The sequence below is a fragment of the Papaver somniferum genome, chromosome 4 (genome assembly GCF_003573695.1).
Source record: "Papaver somniferum cultivar HN1 chromosome 4, ASM357369v1, whole genome shotgun sequence".
In the NCBI taxonomy this organism is placed as follows: Eukaryota; Viridiplantae; Streptophyta; class Magnoliopsida; order Ranunculales; family Papaveraceae; genus Papaver; species Papaver somniferum.
This window is the reverse complement of record NC_039361.1, coordinates 160,130,592-160,148,925: the sequence shown is the minus strand read 5'-3', so window position 1 is coordinate 160,148,925 and position 18,334 is coordinate 160,130,592. Positions and strand designations below refer to the sequence as shown.

At 43.2% G+C, this 18,334-nt stretch overlaps 1 long non-coding RNA gene across 1 annotated transcript; it reads left to right on the top strand.

Annotated features, from left to right (window-relative positions):
• The first annotated feature begins 5,955 nt into the window (after positions 1 to 5,955).
• Positions 5,956 to 8,449, top strand: LOC113274432. The gene is made up of 2 exons (XR_003323015.1): positions 5,956 to 6,384; positions 8,159 to 8,449. It is a non-coding gene; the product is annotated as an uncharacterized LOC113274432 (long non-coding RNA).
• Positions 8,450 to 18,334: the final 9,885 nt, after the last annotated feature.

The following is an 18,334-nucleotide window of genomic DNA, read 5'->3' as shown; positions in this document are numbered from 1 at the left end:
GAAAATCTGAGAATGGTGGAGTCTCATTTGTCATATGTGAAATGGGAGTCGGAAGCTTATATTGTTGATAGTTGTTCCCCGGATGCTTTTTCTTTCCATCCTCACGAGTGATTAATTGAAGGTTGAGTCTTTTACTGGAAGGACACCTGCTTTTCTGAACATCTTTACGAGTTTCTTCATTCTGGGAAGGTTCGGATCGACTGGGTAAAGCAGCAGCGGAACTCTTAGCAGCTTCTGATGCAATATGGGAATTGATACTTTCCAGGAAGGATGCACATAATGAAATCACCTTTTAATTGCGAGGACTCTGATGAGATCGTGCTAAATCCCATGAGTCTTCTTTTTGAGTTTGAGGAAGCACCTCTCGATCTTCATGAGCAGACAAGTTAGGTTGGTGGCTAATTTTCCATTCAACACGATCATAGGCTTCATCTTCCTCACCAGGAATAGGAATATGAATCTTGGAAGAAGGACTACTACCATCAATATTGATCCAAAATGGATTGTTGGTAGCGTTTCCTTCAGAATGAATGCGTGTTGGTTCCTTCGATAGTTGATCCGTGAGGATTTTCAAGAGCGAAAATACTCCATCATGCGTCTTGAAAATAGTAGCTTGATTCATGACAATATCATTCAGGATTTTCATCAAATCATGAATAGTTGTTAAATATCGAGATTGCATAGCCTCGACAAGGGTTTTGAATGAAAGAACGGATTCATGAATAATATGTGAAGTATTGTCAGTGTTGGGAGAAGTAAAATTGGGATTGAGGGTTTCTGAACCATTCCTAAGATCAACCATACTGATAATTTTAGAAAATTGAAAACAGGATATGGAAAATGATTTTTTGCAACCGAGAGATCAATCTCCCACTGTGGTCGCCAATTGTTTGAGAGTAAAAATTGATTTTGTTGTTTTTGGTAATTTGGGGTGTGTTGATGAGAAATGAATTCAAACCCTAAACAAATGCACTGCACGAGAATGCTTTTAGGTTCGAGAAATCAATCTATAAGACTCTGGCCTAAACCAAGAAATGGTTGTTCCATATTCAATTCGGTCACAAGGTGAAGGAGAAGGGTTGATCTCAGGGAGGGAAGCGGAGAAGGTGTTTGAGATCAGAGTGTTGAATTATGAAGGTTTGTCTATTATGACTTGTGTATCAGAAAGTGGTTTCTGGCTACTTGTGTGTTGATAACACTTGTGTTTATACAAGTCATTTGAGCGCAATCCTTATCTCGTAGGAAGTGGAGGAAGTTGAGTGATGGAGTAGTGGGGTTGTGTAGGTGATTGTCACACGATCACGCCTTTGCCCACTTCCCTCATCATCGTTAACCGTCCATGCCTCCTGACACGTTCTCGTAATGGGAGCGTTGCACGCCGCACGTTGTAAATCGCCAGATTAATACCCCAGTAAGTATCCCCCAGTTTGTGATATGTTTGATGTCTCGAATGAGTGGGTCTAGTCATGGGACCCGCCGCAACAAATAGCATACGGTGCTATCAGGTTAAATAACTAAGTTATTTATGGAATTGATATTCATGAAATATCGTGTGTGCTCGATGCATGTAATACATCACTTTTATCAAGTAGCTCAAAACAATCGATCTGTATGAAACATCGTTGTTTTAAAGCTTAATTGAACAAGTCGCGGATTAAGCGTCTTAAAGTGGCAGCACGTCCAACCATCTTTGAGTGATCGTTTGGAGGCCGCATGGGCGGTCCATCATCTGGTCGATCACTCCCTGTTGCAGAGTGGAGGACGATAATCATTGAGACGCTTCATTGATCGCGTAACTTTTAATCCAAGCCGTCCGACCAAGCTGGAAAAGTTGGACGGACGAGATGATTTACGGCACATATTTGCTGCTATTGATGGGTTTTAGGGTTTTTTAGAGGTGCGCAACATCCCCTCTTTGGCTTGATCGAATCCAAGCATGGGCGCTAATTTTGGAGGGACCGACCATGCATGCGTGGATGTCTACACCTCTCTGTCCCACAAAGATTCGATCTAGGCCACTCAATTTGACCGGAAAAGATGAGTGGCCGTGATCGATTTACGACAGAAGTACATTGCCGCAAAGGTTTAAAAGGCGTGTGGCATGCCACCTTTGGGCGTGCGTTTCGAGGCGTCGGGCTCTAATCGGCATAGTTCGGCCGATCACACGCAACGGTGGGACCACGATGATCACGTTGACACACATGGGACCTCTTGATCTATATCTACACCCTTCGTTTAGGCTGGTGAAGATGGATGGTCATGGTCGAACTACGACAAATGTGCATTGTCGCAAACCTTAATTAGGTTTTTGAATCATGCACGCACACGTTAATTTGGCCAAGCGGTTTGGCACGCCGTGATCCTCCTTTTGGGAGATTGATCATGTGGGGCCCATGTTGGGCTGACGGTGAACGCACGTGTACCTTGCCGATGGTCCTAAATACGATCTAAGTCATCCAAACAGGCTGGCTAAGTTGGATGGTTGTGATCGATTTAAGACACTAGTGGACTTTCGCGACCCTTAGAAGCATCACGCCTGCCATGATTAGAGAAAACGTTTCATTGTTCCATGACCTTGTCGTGAGAAACCGATTGGGTGAAGGAAAAGTGGGCCCGACAGCGTGTGCGTTAGCGCTTCCCTGATCATTCATGGGATGATCGAATCCATCCAACCAGGCTTGCGAAGTTGGACGGTTGTGATGGTTTTAAGAATGTATTGAACAGTCTATGCTCGTTCGATCTTCTCCCAAAACAACGCGGCCACCCCTCTTTAGGTTAGTGTTTGACGGTGCTAGGGAAGTATGTGTGGTGTTCGACTGGTTGGGGCATTAGTGGGCCCGCCGGTGACTATCACGGTGATCGCCTATTCCTGTCAGGTTTTGGGTAGGCTAGTTTAATCATGCGGCCAAGTTATGTGGTCGTGATTGTTTCTGAGACTGGAGATAACAGTCTAGACGTTCTTTAAGAATAAATGTGTGTTCAATCACGCCAACTTTAATTAAAAGTGTGTGAATACACCGATCTCTTTGTCAGAGGGTGGTGTAGCCTATGTGGGTGTTTTCATGCAGGTCTCAATACTCATACTTCGGGAGATTCATGCTACTCCGTTGCGAGTGAACATTAATCGTCATGCCATGCCAATATTGAGAGTTCGGTTGGGGAATATAGCATAGGAAAACACTAGGCAGGCTATGCATTAGTGAATAATGCTGGTGCAAGATAAAATTCATAGAATATTTGGGATTTTTGCTACATGCACCATTCTGAGTAAATTTTATATAAATAAATATATTGAATTACTCAATACATATATGAGCGAAGAGGCTTTAGGCACTCAACACTTTTAAATGGCTCCATTTCATTAGTGTATAATAAAACTAGGAGCTTAAATACTCATTAGGCTCTATACTAGTGAACAATTCATCTAGGAGCTTGAGTTTCAATACAATATGAAGAGCGACATAGGCACTCATCAGATATTGATATATTCTTCAAATTCCGTGTGGAATATAGACATATCAAGGTCTATTACTTCTGATGTCGGGTCAGGTAGATAGACTTTTACAATTTTCGCCCTAAACTAAAAACCACCATCAATATTAAGTCCCATGCTTAGCACGTAACAGTGACATTGTTGCGGGGTAAGCACTAGATGGTGACAGACGAAAAACAAAACCAATAAGATGAAGTAGATAGATGTTACCAGAGGTATATCGCTTGGTTTGAACTTCCTTTGCCGTCGGACTGGCGAAACATCTACAATCAGGGGCCACCAACAAATCACCGCTCTTGCTCATCAATGGTAGAAAAAAGAAAGCGGCATGTCCGGTCAAGTCTTTGGAGCTCAACTAGATTATCTAAATCCCGTTCGTATGACCGAGAGGAAGAAACCCTTTCCAGCTTTAAAATTTCTTCGGGCGTAAAGGGATCTTATGCTCTTTCCTGTTTTGCACGAACATCAAGACCCACCCATCTTCATGTACACCAAACAAGGTAAGTCCATCTCGTCTTCATATTCTTAATGTGAGTGCAATATCCAAGTTCAATTTGATGTGATTGACTTTCTTTGTCAGCAGCGGAGCGAGTATCAACAGCAACAAAGTAATCTGGGGATATTTCCGCCACTAATCCAAGGGGAATTAATGATTCCAAGACACGCCCAGTATGGATGATGAATTCTTCAAAGTGTCATATACAATTTTTAGGACTCATATTAATCACGTGACGATTCTGCTTCCTGGACCAGAGGGTGTAGAAGCTGTACCATCGACATTCTCTGGAATGTGTAATTTCTGTCTCCAGCATCTCCAGTAAATTTCAAAATTTTCTGAACTCCGTTGCGCTCGATTGCAAGAGGCCTTGACTTTAAGTTGTTCGGTGGGCGTATGAGTGGTATCCTCTAGGCAAGTTGGAGGCAGTCCCCAGGAGAAATAGGTTATGTCAGAGAGGATTGCAGGTGGTGCTCGAGCAGCTACAATGATCTCCAATTCTTTTGATGTACGTGCATTTACATGTTTTTCTCTGTTTGACTGGTCGAATTATCTGGATAGCTTTGAACTAATCTTGCTCAACTTCTTTCGTAGTTTTAAAGCTTTGAGAAGATGAACACCCTTGTTGGGCTTACATGTATCCGGGATGACATTGCAGGAAGAACCGAGAGGTAATGGAGGCGACCGACGGTTTTGAGGACGTGACTGCGCCCTCGACCCTCAATTTGATGATCCTCATGTAAATCACGTGTTAATTTGGGGGTTCAACGTGTCAGCGAAGTATGCTGAATTGTACGCCCGAATATTGAAGAAGTATGGACACATTTCCGTAACCAAATGTGTAGTATGATCAGGCACGCTGCTTCTGAATGAGTGATCTAATATCGGAAGTATCCTCAAGACATGTGTGTAGATTTCGAATTTAATGTTTTCTGGTTATGTGAAGGGATTTCAAAAATCCCAAAATTTGCATTGAGAAACCGTCTCAGGAGTTGAAGTTGAAGCACGATACTCTTCGGGATATAAAAAGTGTTTTCTCTAAAAAAATATGAAATGTTGCTGAATGATTTCCCTTGAATGCCTTTATTTCCTTCCCAAGACTTTTCCTTTTAGGTGTTTTGGAAAGAAGAGAGTTTCCTTTGTGGTTTGATTTGGTTTTGAACCGGTAGGCGGCTGCTCTTGAAGAATAGAGGTTTTTGTTTTGTGAAAGAAATGGTGTTTCACTGAAATCTTAACTATGAATGCAAATTGGTACAAACATTTTGGATGAATCATAAGTATTGTATGAAAACAAGGGAAATACTAGGGAAATGGCAATATAATATTTCAGGAACTTACGGGAGCTATCTAGTGTGTATTGCTACTCCTCTCAGCTGTCAGTACCAAGGAGTTTGCAATAGGTACCTTGTTTAATTTCAGAAACTGTGTAAGTCTCCTTCTACTTGACATCTGGACCTCTTATCCTCGATCGATACTTCTTATAAACATTTAATAAAATATTGACAGTGACCGACTTCCTCTTCACATCGCCTAGTCGCATTTGGGTTGACGATCGGATCAAGTTCCCAGTTCTTGATGAGATGAGGATTAACAGACTGCAAAAGAGGTTGTTCGAGAAGACTTACTCGTGCGTTTGAGCCTTTGGATATACGATATGGCGCTTCTGGACTTCCCTTCGTAGTCCCTGCGTCAATCAATGTTGTTCCCAACTCGACATCTCTAAGATAAGCAGTGGTTAAGAGTCCCCAGCCGCTTATGCCAATCATGTCTTCCAGAAGAGATTTAGGTCTGGGGGCAGCTTCATCGATCGAAGGTAGTTGCTTTCCCGATACAACACAATTTAGAGCGGCAAAGATATCTTGACGTTGTGTCTTGGAGAAAGAGAAAATTTCACACACATATTCCATGATTGACTGCGCAGTTTTGTAGACGGAGTCCCCATAAAACATGCAACAACTTCTAATAGGAGGATGGTATTTGTACACTCCTTCCGTGCCTAGTTGAAGTTCCCCTTAGTCGATCTTCTCCTGGAAGATGTCCTTCAATTTGTTTCAATTTGTTCTCAGAATCTTAATCGAACAGAATGAATCAAACACCAAATCGAGATTGTTTGATACAGAGAAATTGCTACCTGAATTAGAGATTTTTCTTTTCTGAATACTTTTTCCAACATTTGGTGATTGGGTTTTCGATTTTTCGATTTTTTCCTTTTTTTTTTTTGGAGATTGGAAAATTTTGTGAGGAAGAAGAAAGATATCAAAAACTAATTGACCGCACTGATGGTTAGAAAATTGAGACGACTGCTTCGAAAGTTCAATTTCTCCAACGAATTTTCCTCCAACCTCTTCAAATCCTACCAACGCATTTCACTTAGGACTCCACCAATCTAACTAGGGTAATGAACTGAACCTTCTCTTATACAACTTCTTTTCATCTTATTCAGTTTAATCATGATTACATCTGTATATGGTTGCATTTTAGCTAGCTGAAACCCATCTTTGTGGTAAATATCGAGTTTGCCTATATATTTTATTTCATTTTCTTTGCCGATGTCCTGTTCGAAGAAATGCTTGATAAAAAATGTAACAAGTTAATATTGTCGATGACCTAAACGAATAAGAATCAAGAAGCCACCTCATCTTTTGAGTAGAAAATGTTATTCATGTTACCAAACTATGATTATGTAAAGTCAATTTGTGTATATGTATTGGGATATTTATAAACTTGGTCATTCCCAGTGGCATTCTAGGTTACATATCAGATGAACAGTGTACACTGGATACCGTTATAATTGTTGTCTGAAGGATTAATGCAATCTACTTATAGATTACTATATAAACCTGTAATTGCTATTGCGGGAAGTTCCAAGAGAACCGATTTCACTCATAAAGGTTTGTTGAAAATCTTTGGTTTGAATTTCTATTGGCAACTTGCAGCTTACTTTTGATGCAAGCGATACCTTTTAGAAGGAACTGATATCTTTCATAGGTACAATTTTCTTTCTTTGACTGTTTAATTTTTGGTAATAATAGAAATTGAACTTAGGATGTCTGGTAAATACCCTCGACGTAATATCTACCAGACTGATATTTTGCATCATTGGTTTTGTTGTCTAACTTTAGATATAGCTGCAGCCATATTACAGTGGCTAGATAACGTGAGTATGTGACCGCAACACTTAGCAAAAAATTGCTCTCGGTGTACCATATTACATGTCATGCTAGGTTCCTTATATTGAGTGCTACAACCCAAATATATATGAAAAGTTAAAGTCAATTAGAAATTGGTAGAGTTTTTTTAGTGGGAAGTAGATACTGCTATCAAACTTCAAGTTTGAATTTCTCTTTTGCAGAAAGACGCGGATGAAATCATTGAAATGCCCACTGAGCGAGTGTATATCAGAATTTTATTTTAGTGTGGATAGGGTTCGTTTTTCTCGGTCGGAGGTTCAAGTCTTGTTTGGCCACTATTTTCGTATGTGTATTGATTGCCAAATCACATACTTAAATATACTTTTTTTTTCTCTTTAGGATAGTATATTTGCCGTAATAACTTTCTGAAATGATACTAACTGTCCTAGGATGTCACTTTTTTTTTTAAAAGATTGATATATAACTACTCTTTTGTTACTGTGGGTACCATGTGAACTAACTTGGTTTAAACTTTGGATATTGAAATCTCAGTGGGGACTTTTAGTTTCCATTGCTTATCAATTATTTCAGATTTTGGAAAAAACAAATTTTTATACTTACATTTGCTTTCTACGCACCCATTATAGTCGTGAATTTTACTTTCCCAATTTGTGAAGTCCAGTTATTTGTTGATTTTCCTAAGACTCTCAGTTTCAACTTATTGTCGTACTTTGATTTACGCAAGAAATGGAAAGATTATATACACACTGATCAACAAATTCTCTACAGCAAGGTTGTAGTAGCACTGCACTGTCTCTTGGGGTTTAATGGCCCTTCATCGCCTACATCTTAACAGGAAGATAAAATTCCGTTATTTGTGCTATTAACCATAGGTGTTTTATTTTACATATGTGGCTTCGTGATGGGATTTTGTGCTCCCTGGCCAGTCTATTCTAACGTATTTTAATAGATTAGGTGTTTCTATTCTTTCTGCTCTAATTGGTTTTAAATTGTCATACTTGCTCTTATTTATGCAAGTGTGCAGGAGAGATGTGAAACTTAGTTGCTGGTGGTGGCCATTGAGCTATGGTGACTGATTCACGTTCGTTGGAAGAGTTGTTTGAATTTGGCCTTGGTGACAGTGTGACTCCTTGAAATGCGCATGTGATAAGTTGCTTACACAAATATTTTTGTAGAGGTCTTGAAACGGAACGGCTGTCGTATCGTCCTTGCATCTTTGCGAACATGTTACTGCCCAAATGTAATGTGTGAGAACGTTTTATTATGTGTGTAGAATTAAGAGATTATTCCATGGAAATTTGTTTTGTAGGTTTCAGTTCTATAATGTTAGTATAATAGTGACTGAGAAATGAGAACATCTAAGCAGAGCCCAACAATCGAAGTTGTGAATTGTTGAGTGGGTCCACATGCATTTCATAGTAGTTCTAGAAACATTTAGGTTCGGCCGCAGGCGCATCGCGCGTGCGATTTCACTAATTACCATTGTAAAAATTACATCAACAACCTAGAAATATCAATCACCTCACAATAACTTAACTATATGATAGTACAACAAGTTATTGTGGAATCACAAAGAAGATAGTACTCAATATGATAGAACAAGTAAGACCAGAACACGCAAGTACAGAGAAAATAGTTGGGTCTGGCTTCAGAATCCCGATGCAATCTTTAAGTCGTTAATCTATAATGGTTTTAGGAAAAACCTAGGTTAAAGGAGAATCGACTCTAGCCGAAACTAGTATCACACATGTGGGGATTAGGTTTTCCAGTTGCCAGAGTTCTCCCTTATATAGTCTTTAAATCAGGGTTTGATAGCTTAAAATCAAAGCCATCAATATTCATAGTTAGATGAAAACCTGATTTAAGATTCAAGTTACGTTTGCTTAAAACTAAAGTAATATCTCTCCACCATTAGATGGTCTTAGATTGGTACACACAAATGAAATATACCTTCAATTAGATACGGGTAACCGTACCTTAACTGTTATTGAGTTGGCTCAATAACAGTTAACTTGTATTAACCACATTCATCTAACACTTCTAGATCAAGTATGATAATCAATCAAACATGAAATATAATCAAATGAATTTAATTGTGTTACTCATAGAGTTGTTCAATTATTTATATTCTCATAGAAGTATACAAGACACAATTGAAACAAGATCGGATTTGATTCATGATTGTACAAAGTACTTATTCAAGACTCAATTCATGAGCATTGAGCCACGGTTTGTAAAGATTGCATTCCTTAATTTATAAATGTACGGGTACGCAAACTTAAGTTCCGGACTTTGGTCTTGTTTGACAGTTTGCATACCGGTATGCATACTGTCATCCCGGACCTAACTCAGGTAGAACCGTTCGAATACTGGTATGCATACTTGGTTCCCGGACTTTAACATTTAAAACCGTTTGCATACTGGTATGCAAACTTGGTTTCCGGACCTGAATCATACTACAATTCTTTGCATACTGGTATGCATACTGTGATGTATCCAGACAAAGGTTAATTGTTCTAAACTCCCAATTTAATCATTGAAACATCCTTAGAAGACGAAAATAACTGTCTCACACAAACTATTAGCTTATAAGTAATTTTCAAGCGATCGAGTGATCAATACGAAACATTCCGAGTCGACATCAAATGACTGTCTCACACAAATCATGTAGATGTTTCAAGGCAATTTTCATATGATCATCTTTTGACTTATTATTTAGTTTCCAACAAATAAATTGTTTCCAACTAAACTTGTCAAGAATAATGATGAACGTAGCTGAAGCAAAAAGCTTCCAACACATATTTTGAGAAATATATCCGAGTTAAACTCAGCTCGAGATATCAAATGTGTATAATGTAAAAGTTTATATAGCTACACGACTTAATCTCAATAGGAGATAAAATAGAATAAACTTATGAGTGATAGGTAAGTTTTAGTCTCCACATACATTTTGTTGATGAAGTTCCTCCAAAATCTCCTCAGTAGATCTTCGTCTTAAATGGATGAACGCCATGAAGACTAAAGCTCAACTACACATTATATCCTAATACGAGACATAGCTATAAGTTGACTAGAAATCAAGACTTATAGTTTTGATCACCTAAACTTGACAAACAAGTTTGAGATAGCAATGCTTGCGAGTTCGACCAAGCAATGCTCTAACAGGTTCCCATAAAGCAGTTTATTGGTGACAATTGTTATCCCTATTATATTATTGATGAATCTGATTCAGAAGTAGAAAGGGAAACAACCAAGGAAAATTGAATTATGAAGCAATAGACCATTATGATTTGAATTGATTAATTTTTGATTATTTTTTATCGATTAATTGAAGTATGAGTTGTTGCGTTACCGGTTTTATAAACCTTTGTACATAATTGGATAGTTTTATAAATAGTTTTTGTCTCGTTATTTGATAGTCCATGCTTGGGTTGAATCCTTTGATGGGTTATACTTCGAAGAGCCACATGTAAATTGTGAATCAATAATTTAGTTTCATATGATTTTCTCGCTAATAAAATTTCATAGTGCATGCTTGGGTTTAATCTTTTGATGTGCTATGCTTTTAGTATACGAGTGACATTTGTGATACTATACTGATAATAGGTGATGTCAATAGAACGAAAGATAAACACATAATCATAATTATGTTTCATTTCAGTAATTAAATAGAAGTTGTTAAAGAATTTCTCGGTCGAACTCACATGCGTTGCTATCTCAAGCATGTTTGTCAATGTTAGCTATCAAAACTATATGTCTTAAATTCTAGCCTATTTATAGTTGTCTCGGACTAGGACATGGATAGTGTAGTTGAGCTTAGGTCTCTAAGCGTTCATCATTTGAAGAAGAAGAACTACTAAGGGGAGCTTGTGGAACTTCATCAGCAAAAGGTATGTGGAGACTTAAACTCATATATCACTTGAAAAGTCTATTTCTACTCTATCTCCTATATTGAGACATAAGTCGTGTTACGATATGGTTTTCTATTATACACATTTGAGATGTCGAGCTGAGTTTATCTCGAAGTTGATGGTTCTTTTTAGCTTAGGTTTAAAATCGTAAAACCTTACATCTGACATGACGTCACTACGGCCACTAGCGCATTTATTGAATCATTCAACATGCGTACGTGAGAATTACCAAGGTACCTTTTTTTATATACATGTGTCATGTTCCACGACAGAACCTTTAGTATTGACCGACATCATCTTCATACCAAACCCTAATTCTCACACCACACGTGCCAATGGCAAACCATGCCAGCCGTGCTACCGTGCCATTGGAAAACCATGCCAGCCACGTCTCCGCGCCAAGGCATGCCAACCATGACAGCCACGCCACCGTGCCAATGGAAAACCATGCCAGCCACGTCTCCGCGCCATGGCATGCCGACTATGCCAGCCGCGCCACCGTGCCAATGGCAAACCATGCCAGTCACGTCTCCGCGCCAAGGCATGCCGACTATGCCAGCCGCGCCACCGTGCCAATGGCAAACCATGCCATACACGTCTCCGCGCCAAGGCATGCCAACCATGCCAGCCGCGCCTCCGTGCCAATGGAAAACCATGCCAGCCACGTCTCCGCACCAAGGCATGCCAGCCGCGCTACCGTGCCAATGGCAAACCATGCCAGCCATGTCTCCGCGCCAAGGCATGCCAACCATGCCATTCGCATCACAGTGCCAATGGCAAACCATTCCAGCCACGTCTCCGCACCAAGGCATGCCAACCATGCCAGCCGCGCCTCCGTGCCAATGGAAAACCATGTTAGCCACGTCTCCGCGCCAAGGCATTCCAACCATGCCATCCGCGCCACTGTGCCAATGGAAAACCATGTCAGCCACGTCTCCGCGCCGATGCATGCTAACCATGTTAACCGCGCTACCATGCCAATGGCAAACCATGCCAGCCACGTCTCCGCGCCAAGGCATGCCAACCATGCCAGCCGTGCCACCATGCCAATGGAAAACCATGCCATTCACGTCTCCGCGCCAAGGCATGCCAGCCGCGCCTCCGTGCCAATGAAAAACCATTCCATCCACGTCTCCGCGCGAAGGCATGCCAACCATGACAGCCGCGCCACCGTGCCAATGGCAAATCATGCCAACCACGTCTCCGCGCCAAGGCATGCCAACCATGCCATCCGTACCTCCGTGCCAATGGAAAACCATGCCAGCCATGTCTCCGCTACAAGGCATGCCAGCCGCGCCTCCGTGCCATTAGCAAACCATACCAGCCACGTCTCTGCGCCAGGGCATGCCAACCATGTCAGCCACGCCACCGTGCCAATGGAAAACCATGCCAGCCACGTCTCCGCGCCAAGGCATGCCAACCATGCCAGCCGCGCCACCGTGCCAATGGCAAACCATGCCAGCCACGTCTCCGCGCCAAGACATGCCAACCATGCCAGCCGCGGCACCGTTCCAATGGAAAATCATGCCAGCCACGTCTCCGTGCCAAGGCATGCCAACCATGCCAGCTGCGCCACCGTGCCAATGGCAAACCATGCCATCCATGTCTTCGCGCCAAGGCATGCCAACCATGCCAACCATGCCAGTCGCGCCACCGTGCCAATGGAAAACCATGCCAGCTACGTCTCCATGCCAAAGCCATGTCGGCCCTACTACATGCCGCTGGCTTCCAAAACGAAGGGTTACAACAATCAACGGGCACCCTTCCATCTAAGATGCAAATCTTAGTCGTTCAAGATCGCCAGCTAATGCGTGGTAACCTTTGGCCCAACGTCAAGCCCTAATTTTGGTCGCGCCCAAACTATGCCAAAACCCTAGTTTTTGGCCGTGCCTAAACTATGCCAAAATCCTAGCTTGGCCACGCCTAAATCATGCCATGACCGACCTTTCCTTCACGGCGTCCAAAACGAAGGGTTGCAACAATCAACGACCACCCTTCCATCTAAGATGCAAATCTTAGCCGTTAAAGGTCGTCAGCCAACGCGTGGTAACCTTTGGCCCAACGTCAAGCCCTAATTTTGGCCGCGCCCAAACTATGCCAAAACCCTAGTTTTTGGCCGTGCCTAAACTATGCCAACATCCTAGCTTGGCCATGCCTAAATCATGCCATGACTGGCCTTTCCTTCACGGCTTCCAAAACGAAGGGTTGCAACAATCAACGGCCACCCTTCCATCTAAGATGCAAATCTTAGCCGTCCAAGGTTGCCAACTAACGCGTGGTAACCTTTGGCCCAACGGCAAGCCCCAATTTTGGCCGCGCCCAAATTATGCCAAAGTCCTAGCTTGGCCACGCCTAAACCATGCCAGCCGCATCACATGTGCCAATGGCATGCCATGCAACCTTTCCGCGCCAAGGCATGCCAACCGTGCCACATGTGCCAATGGCATGCCGTGTCAGCCGCATCTCCACGCCAAGGCATGTCAGCTGCACCACATCTGCCAATGGCATGCCGTGCAACCTTTTCGCGCCAAGGCATGCAAACTGTGCCACATGTGCCAATGGCATGCCGTGTCAGCCGCATCTCCACCCCAAGGCATGCCAACCATGCCACATGTGCCAATGGCATGCCGTGCAACCTTTCCGCGCCAAGGCATGCCAACCATGCCTCATGTGCCAACGGCATGCCGCGCTACATCTACGCGCTCAAAGAATACCAACCATGCTGGCACTCCACATGTGCCAATAGCATGCCAGCCACATCTCCGCGCCAAGGCATGCCAACCATGCCAGCATTTCTCCATGCCGTTGGCTGCCAAAACGAAGGGTTGCGACAATCAACGACCACCCTTCCATTTAAGATGCATATCTTAGCCGTCCAAGGTCACTAGCTAACGCATGGCGACCTTTGGCCCAATGCCAAGCCCTAATTTTGGCCGCGCCCAAACTATGCCAAAACCCTAAACTATGCCAAAATCCAAGCTTGTCCACGCCTAACCATGTCAAATCCATGCCGGCCATGCTTTTATGCCGTTGGCTACCAAACGAAGGGTTTCAATAATCAACGGCTACATTTCCTCTCAAGATGCAAATCTCGACCGTCGAGGGTCACCACTGAGCTGGCAAGTCTCCCAAACTCAACTTTCCAAACAGCAACAACATGCTACATGTTTTCCACGAAAACACTCGAGACATCAACACATGTCACAAACTGGGGGATGCTCATTAGAGTATTGGTTTGGCAGTTTACACCATGCGGCGTACACTACGCCCGTTACAAGACAGTGTCATAAGAATGAGGCGGTTAATAAATACAGGGAGTAATGGTGAAAATCTTTCCTTCATTATGGAACATCAATTCTAGGCGTTACCAGTTACCACCTCCTCCCATTTACTCATCCGTTTCCATTTCTTACGAGATCAGAGTACGTTTCACTTCGACTTGTATAAATAGGTCTTACCTATTACCTGTTAGATTTCCTATCTGTTAGCTTACGCTTTCTGATACAAGTCAAAACAACTACTCTTCCAGAATCAACTATTCTGGTCTCAACACTCTCTTCTCTCCCCTCCCCTCCCCAAAACCAACCCCTCTCCTTCACTTTGTGACCGAAGAAAGTCTGGAACGATCATTTCTTGGTTTAGGCCGGATTTGTACAGATTGATCTCTTGAATCTAAAGTAATCCCTTGCAGTACATTGTTTAGGGTTTAGACTCGTTTCTCACCCACAACACACGAAATTACCGAAACCAGCCGAAACTGTTCTCACCCTTAAAAAATTGGCGACCACAACAAGAGGGTTAATTTTTCGGTTGGAATCCCAATTTCAGATTACGCCTATTAACTCCACTCAGGAAAATGACAATGTTCCCTCTCCCAATGAAGCATCCAACTACGCAATCGACAAAGAAATTCCAAGGCTGATCGACTTAGCGCGGGTTCAGGAGATCCACACCAAAAATATGGATCTGATAAAAGAGGCGATTAACATCATACTCGACTTCCTTATCAACTTAACGTCAGGTTTGAATGATCCACCTTCCACGGACACTCCAGGACTGGGGACTAACGTCCCAGACGATCACTCCCAAGTTAACAACTTCATTACCAATCAGAAACCAGTAGGCCAGGAAGAGGCCTCGTTGGTGGAAAGTTTATGTGAACTCTTACATCTTTCGAAGGATCAACGGATGGAGACGTTCACCGCCATCAATCGAATAGCATTAAACACGTCCCTGATTCCTTACCGACGATGACATGATGGCAGAAGAAGGACATAACCGGGCCCTACACGTCACCGCCCGCATCAAGGATGTGGAATTCAAAAGGGATCTCATCGACAGGGGAGCATCCTCCAACGTTGTTACCCTCAGGACGCTCATAACGGCCAAGGTACGGCCAAACAAAGTCGTGCGACAGTCCACTACGATGACCGACTTCGAAGGCAACCAAACCAGCACGTATGGATACATCAACTTGAATCTATCAGTAGGACCAGTCCAGTCAAAGGTGAGGTTCGAGGTAATCGAGAAGGAGCCAGATTACCACATGATACTGGGAAGGCCATGGCTCCACGACAACAGGATCATTCCTTCGATATATCACTAGTGCCTGAAAAACATGCTAAACGGAGAAGTCATCCTCTTCGCTGCGTCATTATCTCCTATGCGCCGATCTGTGGCATGAAGATGTTTTATCCAAGAAGGATCCCACAGACCGCAACCAACAAAACTCACCACACTCCACTGCCAAAATGGGCGTCAATTGAAGAAAGCAGTGGGCTTTCACCGTTTCACGGAGAAACCCGGTCTCACATCACCTCTTAGGAAGAGAGACACGCCAAACCGGAGTTTGGATCGCGCCCGTACCAAGCGAGAATGGACTTTTATCATGAGCCATGATGAAGAAGGGAAAGCCGTATATCAGCGTCGTTGTTAGCAATTAACAGGAGAGACTACCACACAGTCTCTCCACCCAACATGATGCAAACACAGTAACGAGCCGCGAGAGGAAGTATCTGACACACCACAACAGCTGCAAGACGGAACCAACTCCACCATGGACGAACTTGAGGCTGTTAATGTCGGGAGTAAGGAATCTCCGCAACCCATCTCGATAAGCTCGACTCTGTGCGCAGACGAACGCGCAAAGCTGGTAGACCTTCTCAAGGAATATCAAGACGTATTCGCATGGACATACGAGGAAATGCCTGGCTTGGACGAGAAGCTGGTCACTCACCATCTACACGTGATACCCGGATCCAAACCGGTCAAACAAACCCCGAGAAAATTCCGGCATGATGTGGAAGAATAGATTAGATAGAGATTCAAAAGCTACTGGCAGCTGGTTTCATCAAGCCGATTCAGCATCCTACTTGGTTGTCCAACGTAGTTCCGATAAAAAAGAAGAATGGCTAGATCAGATGCTGTGTCGATTTTAGAGATCTGAAAAAATGTTTCCCTAAAGATGACTCTCCAATTCCCAACATTGATATGCTGGTAGATGCCACTAGTGGACATGGTATGTTCTCTTTCATGGATGGATACAGTGGCTACAATCAAATAAAGATGTACGAACACGACGCAAGTAAGACAGCTTTTCGAACTCCTCTCGGAAACTTTTACTACACTGTGATGCCCTTCAGTTTGAAAACGCTGGCGCCACATACCAACGCGCCATGACCACCATTTTTCACGACATGATGCACAAGCAAGTCGAAGATTATGTAGATGACATAGTGGTTAAATCAAAGACTCGGGCGGCCCATGCGGAGATTATGCGGCAGGTGTTTGAAAGGTGTCGCGAGTACAAACTGAAGATAAATCCATTGAAGTGTGATTTTGGTGTCTCTTCGGGAAAGTTCCTAGGTTTCTAGGTAACCACCGTGGGAATTAAAGTCGACCCAATCAAAACCCAAGCCATCCTCACAATGCCACCACCGCGAAATGTGAAAGAACTCCAGAGTTTCATGGGTAAAATAAATTACATTCGCCTCTTTATACCGGGATTGGCTCAACTCGTTGCTTCGTTTGCCCCCTTACTGAAGGAAGGAGAAAGCTTTGTCTGGACTGCGCTACAACAAGAGGAGTTTCAGAAGATTCAACAAACATTGTCTTCCCCAGCCATCATGAGGTCTCCCATACAAGGAAAACCGTTGCACCTCTACGCTGCTTTTAGTGACACTGCTGTCGGAGCTCTCATTTCCCAAGAAGATGACGAAGGGGTTTAGCATCCCATATACTACTTCAGTCGAACTTTAAGAGGTGCCGAGCTCAGATACCCCAAAGCAGAAAAGGCGTGCTTGGCCCTGATCCACTCCATCCAGAATAGACATTACATGCTTTCCAACAAAGTGGTACTGATATCTAAGTCCGATCCTGTGAAGTTCTTCCTTTCAAAACCGGCCCTGATAGGGAGGCCAGCCAAATGGCTCCTCCAAATATCAGAATTCGACATAACATGCGCTTCCCCGAGAGCTATCAAAGGGCAAGCAATTGCGGACTTTCTAGCAGCGTTCCCAGGAGAGAATACCACGACACTACACGAGGACCTCCCTGGAGATTTTCCGGAAATCTCTTTCATCCAAGAAGAACACATGGATACTATTTTTCGACGGCTCCGCCACTCCTAACAACGGTACCGGGGGAGCAGGCGTGGTTCTAGTATCCCCAGCCGGTGAAGTCTCCTCGCACTCCATCAAGCTAGACTTCCCTTGCACCAACAATTCAGCAGAATATGAAGCCTTTCTCATCGGACTGTGATTGGATAAACAAGCTGGAGACACGCACCTGGAAATAAGAGGGGATTTTAAATTACTTATCAACCAGTTGAATGGAGTATACACACTGAAGGAAGTAACCTTGGCCACGTATAGATCCGAGGCATAAAAACTACTAAATTACTTCGCCGATGCGACTATAACGCATGTTGGGCGCATCGCCAACCACCATGCTGATTTCCTAGCCGCACTAGCATCGAAACTACAATTCGAAGGTTTTGAGGAAACCCTGACAGTGAAGAGACGAACCGTGGATTCAACATGGCTTTCACAACCCGAAAAGGCCGAATTCGGCGACTGGAGAACACCGATTATCCAATAGCTTAACAGCTTGCTTTCCCAGGGAAAGGTCAGTCTCAAAACTTTAAAAAATTTCTTCATGCTCCGAGGAGTGTTGTACCACCGAAACCCAGACGGTTCCTTTTCAAGATGCCTCGGAGAGGAAGAGGCGCAACAACAACTCAACCGCTTCCACGGCGAAGTTTGCGGGCTAACATTAGGGTAAC